Below are 22383 nucleotides of genomic sequence, written 5' to 3'. Positions count from 1 at the left end.
CCCCCAAATGTGGTTAAAGTGTGTTTCAGTATTGGTGTTTATAGGAATCATTCCTAAAGAAACAGAGATTTATACCACAGACATGCTTATCACTTACATTATGAGAGTCAAATAATTGGAAATGGCTTAGTTATTCAATAATAATGTCTGCTGAGTGCTGTCACTGAGAATGCCCAAGGGGACAGCAGCGACAGTGCCTGTCCACTGTGGGGACATACGGTAGAACAAGAGCTCAGTCCTGGAAGCTTCCCTGACCCACTCTGACACACACACACACATACACTACACTTACAGGGAAAGGCAGGGAAGAAGGACACTGTGTCTTATGGGCAATTATTTCTTGGTAGAAGGAACGTGCCTTTTTTCATATTTAAATCATTATTTACTAAATAAACATAGTCTGGATAACACCTAAAGAACTATTTACCTTATTACCTAACTTACTAGCAATAAATGAGAATATTTAAGATACAATTTTAATATTTTATAATATGGCCATTAGAATACTTTAAATGTAGACTACCCAGGAAAATGAAAGAGTTGAAAGGTGTCTCTTGGACCCAGACATTTCTCTTGTGCTTTCTGCTTTTCAAGGCATCCTTGTAAAAGGGAACCCTATCACAGATAATGAAAATAGTTCATTTGGAGGCTTCCTGTGATCTTTGTTCTTTCAGGAACATTCCTATGTAATAAAATGTTATTTGTATAAAAGAATTAGAAAATGTGAATCACTCTTATGATTGGCAGACAGACACAGATGCCCATATTGTAGGATTCCAGGCACATGAAAAACCAAGACGAGGTAAAGAGTGGTTTCAGGGACTGGGGTGAGGGAATGAGCAGTGAGTGATTAGTAGCACAGGTGTCTCTGATAGAAATGTTGTAGAAGTAAGTGGTTGTGCCAAACTCTGAATGTACCTAATGAGACCTCGATATACCATTGAAAAATATGTGAGTAAAACTTTATGTAAACCCAAATTCTACTTATTTAATGAACAAAATCTATTAAGGCATTACACAGTTGTATACAAAACACAAATATTATAAAGAAGGCAATGACAGGGGAGGGGAAGGCATTGTTTGGGGCTGCAGCCTTCACCAGCTAATGCTCAGGGTCTAAGGCTGGTTGCTCCACTGAGGCAGATGGTGGTTTATGCTCTTCAGGAACCCCAGGAGCAAGGGCAGGACCCTGCTGGACCTCCAGGTCAGGCAAAGGGGTTGATGGCTCTTCCATCTCAGGAGAGTGAATTAGAGCCCTGTCTACCACCTGCACTGGTCCCAACAAGGCAAGTGCTGTCACTGATTTTCCTGACAGGTAAGCCACAGCAGCAGGGATGGGGTGGGCCAGCTCAGGCTCCAAAGATGCAGCAGGTGCCAGAGCAGGTTCTGGGACGAGCTCCTGAGGTGGATCAGGACCTTGCTCTGGGGCTGGTGCTGTAGCTCCAAGAAAAGAAAGTATCATCAGCATGACCGACTTCCCTTTTGCCTTGTAATAAAAGAAACTTTTCCCACCACTCAGTGTGGTTTGCGTTCAAGACCCAATTCCTGGAAGGTCTCCCCAACTGAAGCCCATGGGGACAGGGATCTGAGAATACTCGCTCCACTTGGCCCAACCTGTAGCCCACACTGTCTCCTTCTCAGGCTCACATGAGCCACCCCCAGTCCTCCTCACCCCCAGGCTCTGGCTCTGTGGGCTCAAGCTGTTGCAGCTGTGAGAGCAGAAGCTGGACATGGCACTCCAGGTCTGAGCCTGACATATTAAGCCCCAGGTATGCCAGCAGCATATTCAGGCTGGGTAATTCTGGGGGCTGGAAAAGATCCCCAAGATATTGTTCTAGCCATGTGCTCAAGATGAATAGAGTGCTCTAGGGACAGACGGTAGGCAGAGAAGTCAGAGGACAGGGCACCCATCCTAACCAATATCCCAGGAACCCCTGTGGGAAACTGGGCCCCTGGGTTTCCAGTTCCTGTCAGAGTCCAGTCCTCGTCCTGGTCCACCTGTGATCTGGCAGTCCTGCTGAGACAGGCCTGGTCACAGACATCAGGCTGGCAAAAAGGCACTGTGAGTGGGAGTCCTTGATTAACGGTGTGACCATTTCTGTCCTTAGCCCAAGGAGTGTGTCCAGCTCCCCTGTTGTCTCCTTGCCCACTTGCCACTTGAATTCAACTGCAGGTGCTGAGGAGGGGTGGGGTCTGGCCTCCTAATTACCCTCACTGCACATGACACTGCTCTGTGAAGATCCAACCAAGGAGGGAACTAGGGACTTTGTCTCTAGCCAGGCCTTCCCAGGACCCTCCCAATGCTCAAACGTTACCTCCTGTACGCATTTGCTGCCTTATTCACTAGGTACCATGAGTGGGTCTCCTTCCACTGACACTAATATCCCACAGAGTGTGAGATGTCTGCTCCCTTAGCGCTCACTGGGTCTCCTGAGAATCATCTGAGAACCCAGTGTCCAGGTTCCAACAGAATGCTGTGTGATGGTTCCTAAATCCTCAGTTCAGAGTTCCAGAATTGGGGTAGAGATAGGGCCAGGAGAGGGCAGGGATGGAGAATGACCCTCTTAGGGGTTCAAGATGTCCTCCATTCCCCTATGCTCTCCCACAGTGCTCACATACCAACCACATCTCCCCAGGACAACTTCCCATTTTCCAGAAGAAGCTCTCAGACCTTTACCCTAAAGCACGAATAACAGATATGTGGTTGAAGGTCCAGCAGCCCCTGTAATTTTCAGTACCTCGCTTGCCCGGTGGAGAGGGAAGGCCCTCCTTTATCAGCTAAAGCTCACTCATATGTTCCGCTTCTCCTGGGCCCCGCCAACCTCATCATAGCTGGAGAAAATGCACCCATATCTAGAGGAGGCCAGGGGACACCACATGAAATGTCCTGTGGATGCTACACCTCATCATCTGACCCCCTACTACTCTGTAGCCCTGGGATGCTGCCTGTTCTCTGTAGGGATCCCATTCAGCTCCTAGATAAATGCCTCTACTGAGTGGAGCTTCCTGAATGCTTGTTGAATGAAGGGGTCCCAACAAGCCATCACAGATATGTGAGTGGGCCTGGACCCTTACTCACACCCACGATCCCCAGATGGAGTCTCAGATCTCCCTTTAAATGGCAAAACAGCCCAGCGCAAGACCATAGTGATAGTCAAGGATGAGGCAGAGGTTTCATCATGAGTAGCAGGAGAATGCTAAAATTTTCTCTAGCAGACTTTTCCACAGGAGCAGACACCCAGGTGTACTTTCCCCACAAGACCCCACTGAGTCCCTATAATAACTCTGCCCCAGGTAGGAGCAAATTGAGGCTTTGTGAAGTTTGGGGACATGCCAAAGTCTCACAACCAGGCATTGGCCCAATCACACTTGGCAGTTAGGGGCAGAATGCTCATCTTGCAAATAAGAGGTCCAGCACATCTTGGGTGGTGGCAAAGGCTCGGTGTGTACTCAGGAATATGTAGACATACTTAAGATCTCTTCTTAGGGAGGCAGGCACCAGGTGTTTTATTTCTGTCTCCAGCGTGTTGGCCCGGTTGGTCCATAGCACGGAGGTCTCATTTCCCTTCCTGTTTGACCCATTTTTACCATGAAGTGAATCAGGGGAGACATGAATCAGTGCTATAGCCACCAGGAGAGTTGGGGATTGGAGGGCAGACTGAACCCCCAGATCTCAGTGACTTGTGGCAAGAGGTGGGACAAGAGGGCCCACAGTCCTAAAAAGAATAAGGTGACTCAGTGTTTCATTGGGTTAAACGTAAGGCTCTTGGTTTTGGTCCAGGTCATGGTCTCAATGTCCTGAGACTGAGCTCCTCATAGGGCTGTGTACATGGTGCAGTGTCTGCTTGAGGATTCTGTCTCTCCCTCTGCTTCTCCCCAATCTCCCCCTGCCTCTCTCTCAAATCCATCAATCGACCAATCAGTTAACCTTTAAGGAAAAAGAAAAAAAAAATGTTCTCGGCATCTATTAAAGGAATTGAAGGAAATGATGTCTGAACTTGATAGTATCTCAGGTCACTTTGTGAGCTGAGTATTGATAGAACCTCTCTGCATGAATGGCATGGATCCTATGATTTCTGATAACATATCCCATTCTTTTTTTTTTAAATTTTTTGTTTTTTATAAACATATATTTTTACATATCCCATTCTTGAGACGAGAACACAGAGATGTTTTAGGTGAGCGAGCTTAGAATATTAGGGCATGGAGGATGTAGGATGCAGTACTGTGTGTTGGTGACAGAAGGGTATCACATCAAAGTCCTGCATCAGTAAAGGGCTCAATGGCTGTGATAAATGACTGGCCTTCAGGAATGGGGTGCAGTGCAGTGATGTCCCTCTTCCTGACCCTGGGAGGGGGCCCACAGATGTGTCCCATCAAAACAAAAGGGCAGAGCAAGAGACATAGTACCATGGGCCAGAGATCCCTTTGGATAAAAGTCTCCCAACTCACCATGATCATTTGCAAGACTTGCGGAATTTGGGGAAGGACTGTTGGGCCAATGGGGACACCTGGGAGCACGATTTAGGAAAATCCATAGCACAGTGCAAAAGGATTCTAGATAAATGGGATGGGACATGGTTGAAAATCTCTAAAATAAGTCGCTATTCCTATAAATATGTGGACAGTGACTCTGCTTCTATCCAAGGCATGGGCAGGACCATGAGGGCAAGTTTGGGGAAGAGATGGGATGCATATTCATGGGAGTACAGGGCTCTAGGAGCTCAGGCTGGCTTCTAGGAAGTGGGGCCTTTTGTGCTGCATCAGTGCCCTGGGGGTCAGTTCTCCCTAGCACCTGCACTCAAGTGCACTCACCCTGAGCCAGCACTGGATTCTGTTGGCAGTGTGCGGCACCTTCTAGTCCTTCAAGGAGGTAGAGCAGGGGATCTCATCATTCAGCTTCTGCCTCATCTCCTTTGTAGAGCTCTACAGAGGCAGTGCCCGGCAACCAGGCAGGAGGCCTCAGAGCCCTGTCTGGATGGCTTTGTTGGTCTTCAGATCTCGGGAACTCTATTCCAGACACACCACACCCCAGTATGCACACACCTCCACCAAGGAGAGAGAAACGTGGCACAGCTTCAGGGCCTTGGATGTGCTCTGGCACAGGTAAAAGTCACCTCAGGAATCCTCTTTCCACCCTGCCTACCATGACATCAGTGTGAGCAAGAAGGGATCACCATAGCATCCACTGTGCTCAACGTCCCCCAGGCCATGGGCGGGAAACCACACACAGCCCTCTTTCCCTAAAACTTAAGAAGAAGGAATGGGGCTGCCCTTGGATGGTTCAGAGAGATGGGCATCGCCTAGCCTGCTCAGTGTTAAGTACCTTATAGCCCCTCCTGCCAAATGCCCTGAGGCATTGGGGTCGAGGTTTGAGCCAAAGTCCCCAGCATGTAAGATGCCATTCCCCTGGGGTTTCTGGGAGCCAGAGCCCCGGGAAGTAGGCAAGAAGCAAGAGAACATCTTTCCATATCAGATGTCTCCAGCCAAGTAACTCTGATACTGGACTACACTAGAATGTGGTTGCCTGGTTGCAAGGGTACCAGGTTCTGTTGGGGTCTCTGGTCAAGGATGTGACATCACTGCCTGGGCTCCCCTACTGGAGTCCACTTTTGTTTGGCACCTACACAAACAGTGCTCTGGTCTGCCATCTCCTCATACCCTTTCTGCATGCAAGGCCACATCTGAAAGCAGCGACAACAACACATCCCTCTCCTCTATTCTTACCTGTTTTTGACTCTAACTGGAATTAGATTCCAGTTACATTTTGCCTAACTGGAATGGTCTTCTCTGTAAAATACAGATGATTCTAGAAAGCCCTTCTACCAGATATCTGCAGGCATAGATTGGATAATATCTATGATGTTAGAGGAGTAGTGTCACATGTAGGAAATATCTCCAACCAAACTTCCTTCCTCTTATCAACTTCTTTGAATCTGCTTCTAGTCAGATCCCACCCCACTGTCCCGACTGGTTTGTGTGTTTTTGTGTGCACATGCACACTCGCTCCTGTGTGCATGCAAGTGTTCATCATCAGTGCTCACATTCTGGAGTCCCAGAAGATGACAGCCCTACCTACAGAGGGGTGGGCAATCGCTTCCCGAGACCTTAGGCTTCTAATTTTCAATGCAAACCCTAAAGAAGGGTCTGGAGCCTTCCCTTAATGGTCAGAATCCACCCTTAACACTAGAGACTGCCTATCCTCTGAGGCAAGCCATTAACTCCTTTCCAAATGGTGTGATTTTGATAGGTGTACATTCACTGAGTTGCCATGACCTGGGGTCCTCCTCGTACAAGAACATGGAGAGATGTCTCCTATGTAGGACATCAATGATCACCCTCATCCCAATACCATTTCCATGTCTACAGCCACTTCCTTCTAGACAACCTTTTCCAGAGCCCCCAGTGAATGACTAGGTACATCCAGGACCCCACCTTTGAGGAAACTCAAAGAGCTGGGTTCATGCCTAATAATCCTTCCTACCAGCCTGATTCCGGGCAAGGCATGGATTCTGCAGGAATCATCACCTTCTCCCTGTAGGGGCTGTACGGATTGCCCAACTCCTCTGTATACATCCTTTTGCAACCCCCTCCCCTGAGTGTGGCCTGAATTTAGTGATTCACTTCCATTCCACAGAACATGGCAACATGACCCAAAGGCCCTGCGGAGATTTATTTTTTAAAGCCCATTGCCTAGCCCCATGTTGACTCTGACACATGTTCTCTCTCAGATCCTCACACTGGAGTACAAGCACAGACATATGCACGTGGCCTAGCACTGTGGGTCAACAACAGAGAGAACTCAGGTCTTTGAGATGGGCTGTATCTGGCCAGTGCCCCTAAGTGAGTCAGGTTCTCAGTGAAGCAGGTCCTCTCTTGGTGTTGTCAAAAGCCCCAACCAGCTGAGCACGGCTGGTTACTGACCCCCTGAGACGGAGAGACAGTGTTTGTGGGTTCAGACACTGAGTGTGGGGAAATGTGGTCACACAGCACTGGGAGAAGGGCACTAATACTGTCAAACTGCCCTTGGCCGTGGCCCTCCTACCCTCCATCTCTGCTCTCTTCCTCAGCTTCCTCTGGCCACCCTGGCCTCCTTTTTAACATCCCCTCTGGGAACATCAAATTCTGCCTCCAATCCTCTGCTGCATGGTGCTATCTGCAAGACTAAATACACTCAAATTCATGCAGGGCTGTCTCTGCCCTTTCCTACCACAGGACTTCTCAATGTCATCTCAGCATAGCCTTGTCATACCCCTCACCTGGTGGAGCTCAGGACTTAGTTGTAGTCCCTTGCTCTTTTCCTATGGAGAAATTGCTCTTTTCATTTCTTTCTTTTTTTTTTTTTCAGAGAAAAGTTGAATGCTTTATTTATAAATAAATATTTTTAAATTTCTATAAGTCATGGACATCTAAAGAAAAAAAGTTTCCTTAGTCTGGAAGAGCAAACATTAGAGAACCAGCAATGGTTAAAAGGACAGCTACAACACGCAATTGCTCTTTTCATTCACATTTTTGTTTCTTGTTTCTCCATCTTCTCCTCTAGACCCTGAGCTCATAGAAGGAGAACCTGGTTGGCTGATAAGCACGGGCACCATCTGAGTGGGCTGTGCCCAGTGGCTGAATGAACGGGAGACAGGATCCACCCCGATACCAACCAGCTCCATTGTTTGAGCCTCATTCATTTTGGCCATGTGTAAGTCCTTTTCTTTTCTTTTCTTTTGTTTTTTTAAGTTAACTATGCCTGATGTGGGGCTCAAACTCCTAACCCTGAGATCAAGTATCCTATTGACTGAGAAATCCAGGTGCCTCTTTGGTCATTTTTAAAGGTTTTAGGCTGATAACTATTGAAGTTTACTTGGTGATTTCAACATGTTGTTGGTATGTTACATTATGCTAAATTATCAAGTAACTCCCCCAATTTGGTAGCTTGCCACAGATTTCCCCCCATGACAGTGCTGAGGGACTTTTCAGATTAGGAGACTGAAATCCTTTATGTGGTCTTTCAGGAACACGGAGTCCCTCCACCATGGGCATTCTCACTTCCCTGGGCTGTGATGCACCTCTGATGCCATCAACACAAGAGGAAAGAGGACAAAGAAAAACACACAGGAGGGTGTTTCCAGCCAGGTCTTGAAGGCCTAAATGTACACTTTTACACTCAATCATGTATTTATTTTTTTAGGATTTTATTTCTTTATTAGAGGGAAAAGAGCACAAGCAGGAGGGGGAGGAGCAGAAGGAGGGGAACCAGAGAGATGCTGAGGTTAGGAGAACAGGGTGTTTCTGATATAGACCTTTGGAGGGAACAGCTTAGGCCCCACAGAGCAAGCCTCCATCAACTGGTATTCCGGGAGTAGTGAGTACTCTCAGATCCCTGTGCCCATGTCCTGCCATCAGAGGAGACCTTGCAGGGATTGCTTCATGGACTCAAAGAACACTGAATGGTGGGAAATTTTTTCTTTATTTAGTAGGGACATGAAAAGTCAATCACGGTGATGATACTTTTCTCTTCTTGGACCTACAGCAGCAGCCCCAGAAGAAGATCCTGAACCTCCTCAGAGCTACCTCTGGCTCCCACTGTGGTACCTGTGGCAGCTTCAGAGCTCGAGTGGAGTGGGTGAGAATAAGTTGTGCAGATGATATGGCTGTGGATACAGCAGAGGGGAGGCACCTATCTGGAGATGCCTACTGCAACGAAGTGTGTGATTGAAACACTTAGGAGTCTACTACTGTGGGGGACACTCCTGGCTTAAAAAGTGTTCAAGTGGTGAAGCTGGGTGGAGTACCAGGTGTGAGAGTATGATCTCAGGATCCTAGGCATCACAAGAAGAACAGGTGGTGTCCGAATGCTTCAGAGTTTCCAGACACCAGTTGGGGAAAAATGGCTGAAAACCACGAAGCTAGATCCTGGCTTTCTGCTGTGTAGCCCTATACTCTGAATCACAGCATGGTAGGGCATTCACTTTCCTGGGAGGGGTCCAGCAAAAAACAGAACCATGGCAAGACCTCCAGCACACCGCAGGTATGGTGTGGGTCTGTGCCACAAGAATCCATAGAAATAGGAATTGGTTCTGACTGGGTGGTTCAGATTGGTTTTTTGTTTTTTTCCTTCTGTGAGGGCTCACTGAAGGACTGGGGTGCAAATTTTCATTTCCTGGGTAGAAAGCCAGGTGCAGTGATACTCATCTCACCCATTGACACTGCAAGCCCTCAAGGAGTAAAACAGCATCGTATACTAGACTCCAGAGCTGCTTACATGGAGGCCTGTTTCTGCTGCTGAGGAGAGCTGCTTCTGCGATAGTTGAAGTACACTTGAGGATCAGGGCAAGGGATCCCTTCCCTAGAAGACCATCACAAAAAACTCACTCCTCTCAAGTTTACTGATAATAGAGGGCTGCAAAGCTTCAGAGCTTAGGGAAAACACTAAGTAGCACTCTTTGTATTTTTATTTTGTAGCCTATATGTTTTTTTCAGGTTTTTCTTATTTATCATCTCTTTTTAAGGAATTTGTATTAGAGAGAGTGTGGGGGGACGTTTTGGGAAGAGGGAGAGTGTCTTCAAACGGATGCCCTGCTGAGCTCAGGGACCAACTCTGGGCAGGATCCCAGGACCCAAAAGTAAAAGACCTGAGCTGAAACTCAACAACTGAGCCACCCAGGCTACCCTCCAAGAATAGCTTTAAATGAGAAGAAATTAAAATTAGATCAGTCCTAAGTATGTAAGAATTAAAAGAAAGAACAGGAGAAGGAAGAGAAACAAGAACGACAAGAGCAGAGGAAGAGTAGTCAAGAAGTATTATGAATTTTACTAAAGTGTGGCATGAGACAAAACTAGAGAGAAAGAAATTACTTTGTTAGTAGTATCTTTGTCCTATGGGCAAATGTGTTTTGTTTTTATTTTAAACACTTGAAAAAATATTTTCCTATTTTTAAAGCATGCATGAATTATTTCATTTTTGTCTTTATCCTTTAATTTTATCTTCTGAAAGAAAAGATGTTATATGATTTACTTTCTCAAATGTCTTAGGACATCTGGCAGGAATTCTCCTCAACCACACTGCATCGCCAAGGGTCTTGGTGTTGATCCTTGACTGTGTTCTCGAAAATGAACCAATAAGAGTAAGCATTCCTGCATCGTGTTTCTTTTATTGTCCTTACCACAATAAGTACTTACTAATTTAGTTATATACATATTAAATGTCTTTTTCTCTCTCACTTGTCAACTCCAAAAGGGCAATCACCTTTTCTGTTTTATTCACCAATATATAATCAATTGCCTAGCGCAATGACACATTAGGTAGGAACTCAATAAATACCTTGGAATGAATAAATATGTAAACCAAGAAAATAAAGTTGTATCAGAGTTTGGAAGTACAATTGAAAATCTATAAAGACAAAATAAAATTTGATTTATTGGAGCAAATGGTTGCAAATTTGTCATCACAAAGTGGGCCATTAGTGTCCAGATTTTTTTCTTTTTACTACTCTTTCATTACTGTTTTTCACTAAGATTTGCTGTTCCCCAAACTGAAAAATATGGCTAATTGTTTTTGACGTAGTGTAAACACCAGAACCAACACTAAGGTGAGGCAATTGATGCATCCAGAACACGCAATGGTCAGGAGACATTCATACCTAGGTTTGCACAAGCCTCACCCATGAACTTTCATGACCCTGCAACCTAGTGGCCCCTTCAATTTTGTACCCTAGGGGCCTCACTTGTCTCATTCTGGTATCTCTGTTAATTTATATATTATTTATTCTTTCTATAAACTTATCCTTGAAAGAGAAATTAGTGCATCTCCAGGCTATTTAAGCTAGCCAACAATAGGGTCATGAATGTTCTTTTCATACACAGCTTTCTTTCCATCTCTTGACTGCCTGCCAAACCCACATAACAAAACTTCCAGGTTGGTGACCACTATCTATTTCCTTTCCTCCAATCCCATACTGCTAATTGTGACCAAGCTTACTGGCTGCACTAAACATTTTGTTATCCAGCCTTAGCTGGTGTGTAATGAGACTTGTTACTCTTTTTTTCTTCATCACTTTGTGCAGGCCAGAGATTACAAATGAGGTGTTGGGTCTCAGTGCATAGACACCTTTCTTTGCCTTCAACATACTTAATGTTAACTACTTCCCAGCATTTAAAATTATCAATTTTATAGGGAAAATCCAGATGTACAAAATCTCAAAAATGAAAAAACACATTTTAGAAGATTTTCCTTTATTTTACAGAAGGAGGAAGAGGATGTGCATGTGCATGAGTTAGAGGAGGGGCAGTGACAGAGGGAGAGGAACAGAAATCTAAACAGACCCCATGCTGAGCAGGCAGCCCCACATAAGTCTTGATCTCACAACCCTGAGATCATGACCTGAGCCGAAACCAAGAGTTGAATGCTTAAACAACTGAGCCACCCAGGTGCCCCATCAAACACATTTTTTTTTTTTTGTAAAGAAAATCTGACAAGTGTCTTTTAACACATTGCTCCAGTCAGCTGGAGCTTTCTTAACATTCAACTGAAATAAATGCCTTTCTTAGAAGCTGCCAATGGGCTTACCACAGATAAAATTTCTTCTCAGTTTTTAGTTATTTCAGATATCTGCATTTTCCAATGATACCTAGCCCTCATATATGAAAACTCTATTGACAGTGGGATGGGGAGATCCCCCTTTCTAGCAAATGTAAGTTACTGCTCAACTCACTCCAGAAAACACAAGATCCTAAACATTTTCACATTATGTTTATAGACACAAACTCGTTAGGCTAAGAAATGTCCCTTTGACATTCCAATCACCCATAGCACTGGTATTGTTCTTTTTATTTTTAATTTTTTTTAGAAAAAATACTGTAGTATACATAACATACTATGTTATATTAGTTTCAGGTGTACAATAGAGTGACTTGATAATTCTGTACATTACTTGATGCTTACCATGATAAACATAGTTACCATCTGTCACCACACTGCATTGTTACAGTATTATTGAACATATTCCCTATACTGTACTTTACATTTTCTGTAACTTATTTATTTTGTAACTGAAAAGATTTTACCTCTTTATCCCCTTTATCTGTTTTTCCCATTCTCCTACCCATTTTCCCTTTGGCAATCACCAGTTTGTTCACTGTATTTAAGAGTTTGGTTTTTGTGTGTTTTTCAGATTCCACATATAACTGAAATCGTATGGTACTATGATTTTTATAGTACTGTCACTCCTCTTAAACTTCCCGTCTTGTCTTTTAAAATCTGTACCACAGGGGAATGGAGAAAGTACCAAACTTGTATCCCATGTAATGTGTGTGTGTGTGTGTGTGTGTGTGTGTGTGTGTGTGTGTGTGTGTGTAGTGTACGGGGTAGAGAGGTAGAGTCTGTGAATAAGAAAGTGTGAAAGTTGGGAGCTTTGGAGTTAAAAGCTGAAATTCCAGAAGGGGATTCCTGGTTCAAATTTCAACATTGCACATTTCTATCTTGCTGGCCAGGAGTCAAACCTATAATGTCTTTACCAAAGTATTCTTCCGGCCAACAATTCTTGTTCTCTCCAGATCATGCTTTTATTGTGTTTTTCAGTGTGGATGCGCTAACAGTTTTCTGAGTATTCAAAGTCTGATTCCTTTTTCCTTAACAACTATTTAACAATTCCTTGTTAAAATCATCTCTAAGCTCTTGCACTCTGCTATGAACTGTAACAAAAATCCAGATTGCACCCCTGACATTTTTTTTTCTTAGAAATCTCCTCAGGTAATCATTCAAGCTCATCACAAATATGTTCTGTTTTCCAGAAAACACTAAGCACAATTCAGCCAAGTGCTTTACCCCTTTATTACAAAGATCTCCTTTCCTCCAGTTTCTGATAACATTCTTCATTCCCATCAGAAACCACATGAGCATCACCTTTAAAGGTTCATACTTCTACTGACAGTCTCTTTCAGTCAAAGTAGACTTTTCTAACATACACCTTGGAACTCTTCCAGCCTTTCCCCATCCCACTTCCACAAAGTCACTTCCATATTTGCAGGTATTTGTTACAGCAGCTCCCTACTTCTCAATGCCAAAATGTCCATTAGGTTGCTAGGATTGTGTTAACAGAATGCCAGCCACCAGACTGGGTGGCTTAAACAAAAGAAATTTATTTTTTCAGAATTCTGGAAGATGGAAGTTCCAAAATTAAGGTATCAGAAGGTTTGGTTTCTCCTGAAGCTTCTCTTCCTGGCTTGGAGACCGGACCTTCTTGCTGTTTTCTCACATGGTCTTTCCCTATGCAGGTCCATCCTTGGTGTCTCTTCCCATTCTTATAAGGACACCTGACTTATTGGTTAGGATTGGATTAGGATTTAAGTATAATTTAATTTAAGCTACTTAATTATGATTTGTTTAACCTAATTGTTTCTTTAAAGGATTTATTTTTTTTAATATTTTATTTATATATTTGACAAAGAAAGATCACATTTAGGAAGAGAAACAGGAAGAGAGAGAGGAGAAGCAGGCTACTTGCTGAGCAGAGAGCCAGATGCAGGACTCAATCCCAGGACCCCAAGAAAAAAAAGTGTAGTGTGTATGTGTGTGTGCAGATATAGATATAGATACAGACATATCTAAATAGATATATTGATACATAGATATAGATAGATATAGATGTAGATATCGATATCACATCTTCTTTATCAATTCATCTCTTGGTGGACATCTAGGTTCTTTCCATAGTTTGGCTATTGTGGACTTCGCTGCTATAATCATTCGGGTGCACATGCCCCTCCAGATCAGTACATTTCTATCATTAGGGTAAATATACAGTAGTGGGATTGCTGGGTCATAGGGTAGCTCTACTCTCAACTTTACAAGGAAACTCCATACTGTTTTCCAGAGCGGCTGCACTAGCTTGATTTCCAACCAATAGTTTAGGAGGATTCCCCTTTCTCTACATCCTCACCAACACCTGTTGTTTCCTGACTCGTTGATTTTAACCATTCTGACTGGTGTGAGGAGGTATCTCATTGTGGTATTGATTTGGATTTCCCTGGTCCTGAGTGATGTTGAGAACTTTTTCATGTGTCTGTTGGCCATTTGGAGGTCTTTTTTGCAGAAATGTCTGTTCATGTCCTCTGCCCATTTCTTGAACGGAATATCTGTTCTTTGGGTGTTGAGTTTAAATAGTTCTTTATAGATTTTGGAAACTAACCCTTTATCTGATATGTAATTTGCAAATGTCTTTCCCCATTTTGTTCGTTGTCTTTTGGTTTTGTTGACTGCTTCCTTTGCTGTGCAAAAGCTTTGGATCTCGATGGACTCCCAATAGTTCATTTTCGCCCTTGCTTCCCTTGCCTTTGGCGATGTTTCTAGGAGGAAGTTGTTGTGGTTGAGGACAGACAGGTTGCTGCCTGTGTTCTCCTCAAGGATTTTGAGGGATTTTTGTCTCACATTGAGGTCTTTCATCCATTTTGAGTCTATTTTTGTGTGTGGTATAAGGAAATGGTCCAGTTTCATTCTTCTGCATGTGGATGTCTAGTTTTCCCAGCATCATTTATTGAAGAGACTGTCTTTTTTCTATTGGACATTCAAACTAATTCAAAGATTAGTTGGACATTCTATTCTAGTCTATTGGACATTCAACTAATTCAAAGATTAGTTGACCATAGACTTGAGAGTCCATTACTGGGCTCTCTATTCTCTTGCATTGATCTGTGTGTGTGTTTTTGTGCCCGTACCATACTATCTTGATGATTGCAGCTTTGTAATAAAGCTTGAGGTCTGGAATTGTGATGCTGTCATCTTTGGTTTTCTTTTTCAACATTTCTCTGGCTATTTGGGGCCTTTTCTTGTTCCATATAAATTTTAGGATTATTTGTTCCATTTCTTTGAAAAACGTTGATGGTATTTTCATAGGGATTCCATTAAATGTGTAGATTGCTCTATGTAGCATAGACATTTTCACAATATTTGTTCTTCCAAGCCATGAACATGGAACATTTTTCCATTTCTTTGTGTCTTCCCCAATTTCTTTCACGAGTACTGTATAAATGCAGAGTACTCAGTATTTCTGGGTACAGATACTTTGTTTCTTTGGTTCAATTTATTCCTAGGTATCTTATGGTTTCTGGTGCAATTGTAAGTGGGACTGACTCCTTAATTTCTCTTTCTTCCATCTTGTTGGTGTATAGAAATGGAACTGATTTCTGTGCATTGCTTTTATATCCTGACATTTTACTGAATTCCTGTATGAGTTCTAGCAGTTTTAGAGTGGAGTCTTTCAGGTTTTCCCCATAAATTATCATGTCATCTGCAAAGAATGAGAGACTTCTTTGCTGATTCGGATGCCTTTTATTCTTTTTATTGGCTGATTGGTGAGCTAGAACTTCCATGGCATGATAAAGTAGAGGAAATGGACATTTGGAACAGGTGTGCAGAGAAAGCAGAGAAGGCAAGTTAAGTTTTACATATACTTTGCTGCTTTCCTATGTTTTTAATACCACTGCATAATAATTTTTGATCTTTTCTTCTTTTTTTTTTGAATTTTTGATCTTTTAATTGAAAAGCACAGGCAAGGTATAGTGGTTGTGCTAGAAATAAAAATCTTTATTAGAGCAAAAGGAATCCCTCCAGAAAGCTGCCAACTTTTGAGGTGCAGATCTCAGAACAAGACTGACTTGAGTGGAGGAGTGGGGGAAAAGAAAGGGTTATCTTCCACTCCTTTCCATGAGACCTGAAACAACCAGCTCCTCCCTTGGCCCACATCTGAGGAACTCAGACTGTTCATCTCTGAAAACCAAGAGTCTTCCCCTTCCCTTTGCATTATTTCCCAGTCCAGAGGACCTGATCCTGAAAGCTGACCTGCCTGTCACCCAGGTGAAATGACTCTGTGTGCTGACAGATCACCCCCTCAGCACAGAGCAACAAACAGGCCCCAGTACCTTATGCATCTGACCTTTGGGCACTGTAGGGCTCAAGGTCATCTTCCAGGGCCTGACAGGTACCCACACACCCACCCTGCTGAGCCCTTCTTCCATCCATCACTGTGACACCTGTGGATTCCTGCTAGTTCTGTAGATTCTATCACTGCTCAATAGAGCAGCCAGCCTGGGCCTTGGAGGGGCTGGAGATTGCCCATTTCCAGGGCCTTCCATCAGCCATGAGGCCAACAAGAGAGCTGCCTCTTGGCTCCCCCATGAACACTCCTCTCTCCCAAGTCAACTCATGTAGTGCCAGTTATTTCCTTCCTGAATTGTGTGGACTTGGAATGCATTTTGTTGAATAACCATTATAGTTAATGTTGGAAGTTTACTATTTTTTAAATGTAAAATCAATTAATTAACATAATCTGTCTATATTAAGCAATATTAACTTCCAGCTGTTTAAAAAATATGTTTACATAAAATAAAAAGTATTCTTTTCCAAGAAAGCTCTTGAATTATTATGAAACAATTACCATAGGGACTGCCACTGAGGTCATTCTTCCTCTCACAGAACCTTAGTGATGCAAAGTCATCATAGATTGCCTGTTAACCATCTGTCCTTACATTCTTTCAAGGCATTTCTTATCCTATGTTTAGTCATCCCTCTTCGAGGGGTCATGGGAGAAATATAGCCTGAGTTCTTGCATAGTGACTTGAAGGCCAAGACTTTTATTCTGTATAAATAAGGTTTTCTAGCTATAAAATCCATGGTTCACAGTGTCTTCCCTTCAGTGTCTTCCCTTCAGTGTCTTTCAATACATTACTCCATTTTCTTGTGGTACAAAATACTGCATTCAGAAATGTGGATTACATTCTCATTTCCTTTCCTTTATATGTCATCTGCTCCCTAGATGACCTTTTTCCCTAGATGACCAAGGATTTCATTTTTTCTTTACATTTTAATTAAATTTTGCATTTCAATTTTAATTTCATTTTTCTCTCAATGATTTTACTAAACTTCCATTTGTTATTCTGAGTCAGTGTTCAGGGTACTCTGTTAATAAACAGTTTGAAAGGATTTATTGTGTTTACAAAAAAGTCTGGACACTAGTCCTTTATCTGATATGTCATTTGCAAATATCTTCTCCCATTCTGTCAGTTGTCTTTTGATTTTGTTAACTGTTTCCTTTGCTGTGCAAAAGCTTTTGATCTTGATAAAATCCCAATAGTTCATTTTTGCCCTTGCTTCCCTTGCCTTTTGCGTTGTTCCTAGGAAGATGTTGCTGCGGTTGAGGTCAAAGAGGTTGCTGCCTGTGTTCTCCTCAAGGATTTTGATGGATTCCTTTCGCACATTGAGGTCCTTCATCCATTTTGAGTCTATTTTTGTGTGTGGTGTAAGGAAATGGTCCAATTTCATTTTTCTGCATGTGGCTGTCTAATTTTCCCAGCACCTGAGTGAAATAAGTCAAGCAGAGAGAGTCAATTATCATATGGTTTCACTTATTTGTGGAGCATAACAAATAGCATGGAGGACATGGGGACTTAGAGTGGAGAAGGGAGTTGGGGGAAATTGGAAGGGGAGGTGAACCATGAGAGACTATGGACTCTGAAAAACAATCTGAGGGTTTTGAAGGGACGGGGGGTGGGTGGTTGGGGTACCAGGTGGTGGGTATTATAGAGGGCACGGATTGCATGGAGCACGGGGTGTGGTGCAAAAATAATGAATACTGTTATGCTGGAAATAAATAAATAAATAAAAAACTGAAAAAAAAAGTCTGTATTATGACTTTTAACGTTTTTGTGTCTTTGCTTTGGTTTTCCCAGAGGCATTCCAGATACTCATTTCCTGTCCATAACTTCACATTTTGGTATTTTCTCTCAAATCTTGTAGTCTCTTTTTTTAGTTTCTTTTTTAGCATTTTTCTCTTCTCACTTCCCATTCTCATACAGCACTGTCTGCTGCCCTTTTTACTACTTTCCATTTCACTGAGGAAGTAATGTTTCGATACGCTGCTGCTTCTTCCCTGAGGTCTGTACTTTCCTCACTGAGTTTTTCTAACTCTAATTTATGGTGTCATTCAATATCCTGTTTCATTTCCCTAATGCCTTTTTCTTCATTTTGGGAAAAAAAGCACATGAAAGTAGATTAAATTTGTCAGGAATTTATGCCTTAATTTTCTTCAGTGGAGCTATTCTGAAGGTACTCCCCTTTCCTCTTACAACCCTCTGCCTGGGAGTCCATAGCACTATTTTTCTGTCGCCAAACTTGTTTTCTTGGATTTGTAGAAAGCAGTATATCTTAAGCAGACCTTTAGCCTCACAGAGCTCTCTCTCTCTCTCCTATTGTTGCTCTGAAATGCTCAAATCCATGATGGCTTGGTTCTGGAGATTTTCTAGATGTATCCCCCTACCACTCATTCATTAGGGTCTGCTCTCTCGCTACTTCTACTGCAACTGTCCTTCGCCATTTTGGTTCTGTTCTTTAATGTAGTGAGAAGCCTATATAACTTAGAAGGGACAACTGCCTTCATCTTCCCCTAATCTATAGCCACTCTTTTACATGGTTATCTAATTTCAGATTCATTTAACATTAAAGTGATTGTCAAATATGTACATGTGTTTAAATTATTCCATTTTAGAATTTCTTCTAGGCTTATTTTTAATAAGTAACTTATTCTTATACATATTAATTTTTAGTTTAATTTATTCTAATTGTGGATTTTCTTTGCTTTTTTTAAAATTTATTTTTTCTTTATTTTCAGCATAACAGTATTCATTGTTTTTGTACCACACTCAGTACTCCATGCAATCCATGCCCTAACACCCACCACCTGGTTCCCCCAACCTCCCACCCACCCCCACTTAAAACCCCTCAGATTGTTTTTCAGAGTCCATAGTCTCCCATGGTTCACCTCCCCTTCCAATTTCCCCCAACTCCCTTCTCCTAACTCCTCATGTCCACCATGCTATTTTTTATGCTCCACAAATAAGTGAAACCATATGATAATTGACTCTGCTTGACTTATTTCACTCAGCATAATCTCCTCCAGTCCCATCCATGTTGCTACAAAAGTTGGGTATTCATCCTTTCTGATGGAGGCATAATACTCCATAGTGTATATGGACCACATCTTCCTTATCCATTCGTCTGTTGAAGGCCAGAAATTAACAAGACAGGAAACAACATGTGCTGGAGGGGATGTGGAGAATTGGGAACCCTCTTCCACTGTTGGTGGGAATGCAAGTTGGTGCAGCCTCTTTGGAGAACAGTGTGGAGATTCCTCAAAAAATTAAAAATAGAGCTTCCTTATGACCCTGCGATTGCACTACTGGGTATTAACCCCAAAGATACAGATGTTGTGAAAAGAAGGGCCATCTGTACCTCAATGTTTATAGCAGCAATGGCCACGGTTGCCAAACTGTGGAAAGAACGAAGATGCTTTTTGTTTTTTATATTTAAGTCTTTTGATTTTAGGGTTACCTATTACATTTCATTTATTTTATTTTAAAAGGTAGAGTAAATCAACTGATTTAGTTAATACAATCTTCTCTGCTAGGTTTAAAAAAAAAAAAAAGAGTGGGGGAAGAGCCCAGGACAAAGAAGCTTACGCTCTTAGGCAATCTTCCCTGTCATCCTGAGTCAGCAGGTTGATGCTCCATGATATGGGGAAAGGAGGTGGTATGGGGAAAGGAGCTGGTAGATTCATGTCATCTTAGCTTTCCAAATTGAGTATTAGATAATTGCATTTCAGGCCAGGGGAAAGACAGGTGAGGTTCTAGTATTTCCAGTGCACCACCCAAGGGAGAGCCTCTTCCAGAGTACGGCCTCAGTGGTAGAAAGAACCCTATCTCTTGGCCACACTTGCCAGGACCTTCCACTTGACAACAGGCAGCCAGGGTCAAGGATGAGAAAGACTGTCATCCTGCCTCTCCCAAGAGGATGCTATAACCCTTGAACTGGGAGACAAAGAGCCCTGTGTCCTTGGTTTCGGCCATGTGGAGTGGACTTTGTTTCATATTGAGCTGGGGATGAGAAAGGGAGGAAGAAGGTTGTGGTGCAAGTGTCACAGACTCCTACCGTTCTTACTAAGTAGGTTTCCTTGAATACATTTTCTTCATTTGCTGTATGTACATAGGGCCATTTGTGGACTCTTCATTTAAAAAAAGTCATCTTCACCACTTTCACTAGGCAGTTGGTCAAGAGACCCATGATGGAAATGATAGTCCTAGATTGTAGTTTTGAGATCGTTTGTTATTCAGTAAATGAAAGTGAATGCAATTACAATGAGTAGAGATATTTAAAAACTAACAGACACAAGGAAATGATTAGAGGTCTATGAAAAGTTTGGCATTTACAAAGTCTGAAATCTTTGTCCATTTCTGCTTTCTCTTATATCTAACTGCTTCTTATTTCATGAGCTTTGTTTTCTTTCATTTTTTTTTTTTTTTGACCATATGCTGGTTTTTATTCTTGGCAAAACTAACTACAGTAATTTCCTTATACCAAGAATGACTGTATCCCTTTTAGAGCAGCTCAGCATTTGTGTCTGCCATGAGGCTGGAGCCCTATCAGTCACAGACCACCTCAAACCACATTCATAGCTTGATGTTGGTTGACAGATCCCTAGCTAGTCAGACTGCAAGGGCACATCGGCCTGTTCCTTTGCTGTCTCCTTCCCACTCCTTCCCTGCAGGCTCCTGAGTTTGAGAAGAACAATGTGTCTTATCTTGTCAGGCTCTTTGGGGTCCAAGAGTAATACGTGCAGAATTCCCCATAAATTTCTTGTGATGGTTAATTTTGTATATTGATGTGGTTGATCTCATTGTGTCCATATATTTTGTCCAGCATTATTCCCAGATATTTCTGTGAGAGAGTGTTTTTTGGATGTGATTAATACTTGAAACAATGGACTTGAAGTAAAACATAGGACTTTCCATAATGTTGGTGGGCCTCACCTCATCAGTCAGAGGACTAACTGCCCCAGAGGAATGTGGTTATTATCCCAGCAGACCGCTCCAAACTTGAACTGCAATATTTTCTCTTCCTAGGTCTCCAGCCTAAGGACATTTGGACATTGTGTTAAAATACCTGTGGGATTTTAACATATGGAGGTGACTGTGTGATGACACAAAGATGCAAATGGGACTGAGGTATTTTTGTTATTTGCATTTCCCCGGAAGAGGGCGCATGCCACTTCACACAGGAATCTGGTCAGGAAACAGAAGACGGAGTGAGGTGAAAGCATAGCCCAGAGACTTTACAGGGGTTTCCATGGACAAAGCAAGGCAGAGCAGGGGAAACAGTCTAGGACTGGCCAGTTTGAATAATGTCAAGCATCTTTATGTATAGGGTGGCCTTTAGTTGTCTGACACCTACCTTTGCTGTGATTTAGAATGAGATAACTATTGGTTTTAGTTTGTGAGAGTAAGATAAAGGAAGTGTTGATCTAGGTCCCTGGGATTGGTTGGTTTGGATATAAAGGGTATGTAACCAGGTGATTATTATCCCCATGAATAGAACAACTTCTCCTGGCTTCCTTAACTTCTCCTTATCTCCAGAAAGATGTCTCATCACCATAAAAAACAGAAAACAAAAAACATGATTAATATAGCCTTGAATTGCAATATTAGCTCTTCCAGGGTCTGAGCCTGCCAGCCCAACCTACAGATTTTGGATTGCTACTCTCTATAATCATGATCCAATTCCTTAAAATAAAATTCTTTCTCTCTCTCTCTCCCTCCCTCCCTCCCTCTCCATAGATATATAGATATAGACATAGATACAGATGCTATATATTTACTTTTAGACACCTAGTTTGTTCTCTGGAGAACTTTGACTAATACAGGTACCTTCCTGTGTCCTTTGCAGATGTCTGTTGAAGGCCAGGAATGTCCTTGCAGCAAAAACAACTTTGGGAATCAGATATTCTGATTTTATTTCAAATGCAGGCTTTCTCAGCATTTGGCCTTCTACATTCCTACTCTCTTTCTTCCTCTGCAATTCCTTTATGTAGACTTTTTTTTAAGGGTTTTTTTATTGTTGTTTGTTTGTTTGTTTGTTTGTTTTGTCTAGTGTGTATTTATTTAAATTCTGGTTACTGAAAGTAAAGTGTACTATTAGTTCCAGGTTTACAGTAGATTCAACACTTCAATACAACACCCTGTGGTCATCAAACAGATGCCATCTTTAAACCATCATCTATTGAACTCATGACCCACCTGTCCTCTGCTACCATTCTATAATGGTTTGCTTGTTCTCTGTAATTTTGTTTGCTCTCCATAATTGAGAGTTGGCTTTCAGGTTTTCCCTTCTATACAACTTTTCTTTCTTTCTTTCTTTCTTTCTTTCTTTCTTTCTTTCTTTCTTTATTAGTTTGTTTCTTTGTTTTTGCTTAATCTCTGTGCCTAATGTGCTTCTCAAACTCACAACCCCAAGATAAAAAGTTGTATCCTCCACTAACTGAGCCAGCCAGGTGCCCCATGGAGATTATT

The sequence above is a fragment of the Mustela erminea genome, chromosome 14 (genome assembly GCF_009829155.1).
Source record: "Mustela erminea isolate mMusErm1 chromosome 14, mMusErm1.Pri, whole genome shotgun sequence".
Classification (NCBI taxonomy): domain Eukaryota; kingdom Metazoa; phylum Chordata; class Mammalia; order Carnivora; family Mustelidae; genus Mustela; species Mustela erminea.
The sequence above is the reverse complement of the archived record's forward strand: the minus strand, read 5'-3'. Positions refer to the sequence as shown.